Here is a 3,451-nt window from a genome sequence, read left to right as displayed (position 1 = left end):
CCCAGGCGTCCCCCGGCTCCCTCTCGGGGACTAACCTTCAGCTGCGAGGTCTCGGTGCCCAGTCCCCACCCGGCGTCCCCCGGCCCCCTCTCGGGGACTAACCTTTGGCGGCGAGGTCTCGGTGCCCAGCCCCCCTCCCAGGCGTCCCCCGGCCCTTTCTCAGGGATTAACCTTCGGAGGCGAGGTCTCGGTGTTCACCCCCACCCAGGCGTTCCCCGGCCCCCTCTCGGGGACTAACCTTCGGCGGCGAGGTCTCGGTGCCCAGTCCCCACCCAGGCGTCCCCCAGCCCCCTCTCGGGGACTAACCTTCAGAGGCGAGGTCTCGGTGCCCAGCCCCCACCCAGGCGTCTCAATTTTTGGTGACTCTGCCCGTAGTTCAGATGGTCCGTTAGGTTCTTGATTGGCTTTTCCGTACTCCAACTTACTGCTACACTCTTCTCTGCATCTGGAGATTCCTCCGGTTCGTTTGATCTTTCGCCCGGTAGGAGACTTTCCAGGGTGCGGGATCCCTTTCTCCTCCGCAGTTCCCTTTTGGGAGCCCCCGTCTCGCTCGGATTCGCCTTCTCTCACTCTCCTCTTTTCTCCTGTTCTGCCCAATAATGTCACGAATTTCTTGCCGTTATTGGAGTTTAGGTTCCTCTGCCAGCGATTGGTTGCTGTTCTGTGCGAGTCATTTATTCTGTAGATGTGCTTTTTTTGTTGTGTTTGTGGGAGAGGGCGAGCGTGTCTTCCTACTCCTCCGCCATCTTGTCCTCTCTCCGCATTTATTTCTTAATGTCATCCTTAATTAGGAAACATGAGGAAATTGTGAAAACTGTAATGAAAGAAAGAATATCTACTCTAAAATTGACAATAATTAGAGAGAAGGCTAAAATGTCCTTCTCCATGGTGAGAAAGAAATAGCGTGAGAAGGATGCCACTTAAAATGTTAATATATTGTAAATACAGAGAATCATCTGTTCTACAACTAAACACACAGAGACACTAATCAATATCTTCTTTTCCTCACGGTATTTCTCAGAGCACTTTTACATCTTTATTCCTCAAAGTATATATTCATGGGTTCAACATGAGAACCACACTGGTATAAAAGACAGAAGAGATTTTCCCCTTATCCATAGACCCAGAAGATGATGGTCGGAGATACATAAAGTCACCAGATGCAAATAACACACACAGATAGCAATGATGTGAGAACTGCAGGTGCTGAAGGCTTTAGACCTGCTCTCCATGGAGCTGATGCGAAGGATGTTGGACAGGATGAGCCCATAAGAGACAAAGATGGTGAGACTGGGCACAATGATGTTGATGCCTCCCAAAATGAAGACTACCATTTAACTGATGTAGGTACTTGTGCAGGAGAGCTGGAACAGAGGGAAGATATCACAGAAGTAATGGTTGATGGTGTCTGCATCACAGAAGGTCAGTCTCAGCATGCATCCAGTGTGAGCCATGGCACCCAAAAATGCCATCAAGTAGGAAGCAAGCATAAGGCTGGAATATACTTTAGGGGACATGGCAATGTTATACAACAGGGGGTTACAGATGGCCACATAGCGATCTTATGCCATTAATGTAAGCGCATACGCTTCAGAAATACTGAAAAAACAGAAAAAGTAGAGCTGAGTCATGCACCCCAGGTAAGAGATAAGCTTATTCTCTGATAAGAAATGTGTGAGCATTTCTGGTGTAAACACTGAAGAATAGCAGAGATCTATGAAGGACAAGTTGAAGAGGAAAAAGTACATGGGGGTGTGCAGGTGTGAATTCAGCCCAATTACTGTGATCAAGCCAAAATTTCCCAGCACAGTGACCGTATACATTACTAGGAACAGCAAGAACAAAGGAAGTTGGAGAGCTGGATGGTCCATTAAGCCCACCAGAATGAAGTCAGTCACAAATGAACCATTTCCAGGAGCCATTCTTCTCTAAGAGGATCTGGGGACACAGGAGGAAAGGGTTACATTAGAGATCAACTCAGCTCTCCTCACAACAGCTCCCCCTACAAGAGGGTGTATAGACTGGGCATGGCTGAGACTAGCCCGGCCTGGACCCACAGCGTCTGCCTCTATCACTATCATGATTGGGAATGGCATGGACTTCCACATATTCAAGTCTTGATAAGCTCAAGTAAACAAAGAGCATCACAGACTTAGCCCACAGAGGGAAGGCAGTGCTGCAATATGCAAACACGGCTGCTGGGCAAAACCAAGGGATAAGAGAAAGGATGAACTAGGACAGAAACCCTTTCTTCACTCATTTCAGCCCTCTCTTCACCATAACAATGGTAAGCAGAGACCCCAGCTGCCTGCTGCTGGCCTCTAATGCAGATTACACCTGCTGGGGTGAGAATCAAAAAGATTCTCTCTTCCCAGAAACCATGGGAACAAAAGCTCAGAGGAGTTACATTATTCCCTCATGTGGGAGACTGAGAGTCTGCCCACAGATAGAACCTACTGACTGAGATATTGCACTAGCTAAGCCTCCTCATCTCAGAATACCCTCTGATCTTCCTGGAACACATTCTCCCAACAGTGGCACTTGACCCTCAGGATGACACAAAGTGGGAAAGAAACTGGCAGATCTCACATTCCCGGTCTTCCATCTCAAAACTGGAAGGATGGTAATATCAACAGTATTCAGAAACTCACCGTCCTTAAGTCAGCAACCTTTGAGCCCTCTCACCCTTGCTGTTTGCTCTGTGTTCCTGGAAAGGCAGTTCCACCTTCAAGGGTAGTGGTTCCTTTATTCTAAGAGGATGCAACCCAGACTTCGTTTCAGATATGCCCTGGAATCTTTCTGAACTACACATATTACTGTCAGATTAGGACTTTGAGTCTTCTCAAGCACCAAGGAAAAATAAATCGCATTCTCACCAGCTTTGCCACTTGATAAGACACAGAAGACGGAATGTGAATGTAAAGACCGAGCACAACTGAACATACACAGAGTAGAAACTTGCTAAGCGTCTCTACCAGGCACTAGAGTCTACAAACAAAAGAAAATTAGAGGATGGTATTTACACCATGAACCACGCTCTCTCTTTAGTTCCTTAGGGACTCAATATGTAATCCAGCTTACAGGTGACCCCAGGGACTCTACATTCCCAAGGCAGAGGCAAAAATTAACTCCCATCTTCCTATTACCTTCATCTCTTAAGGAAATCTATTGCATAGGTTCTTTCTCAGTGTCTTCCAATATCCTAAATAAATTTTCCAATCTCAGAGTTCCCGTCGGGGCTCAGTGGTTAATGAATCTGACTAGGAACCATGAGGTTGCGGGTTCGATCCCTGGCCTTGCTCAGTGGGGTAAGGATCTGGCATTGCCGTGAGCTATGGTGTAGGTTGCAGATGAGGCTTGGATATGGTGTTGCTGTGGCCCTGGTGTAAGCTGGCAGCTATAGCTTTGATTAGACCCCTAGTCTGGGAACCTCCATGTGCCACTAGTATGG

General features: G+C 47.6%; 1 pseudogene; it reads right to left on the bottom strand.

The window, feature by feature from the left end:
• Positions 1 to 988: 988 nt before the first annotated feature.
• On the bottom strand, positions 989 to 1,922 carry LOC106504911 (olfactory receptor 8B3-like; annotated as a pseudogene).
• Positions 1,923 to 3,451: the final 1,529 nt, after the last annotated feature.

This window comes from Sus scrofa, chromosome 9, assembly GCF_054392235.1.
Source record: "Sus scrofa isolate SSC_HxYL_T2T_F1_AM1 chromosome 9, Sscrofa_HxYL_maternal_Yorkshire_Landrace_v2.0, whole genome shotgun sequence".
NCBI classification, from domain to species: Eukaryota; Metazoa; Chordata; class Mammalia; order Artiodactyla; family Suidae; genus Sus; species Sus scrofa.
The sequence above is the reverse complement of the archived record's forward strand: the minus strand, read 5'-3'. Positions and strand labels throughout refer to the sequence as shown.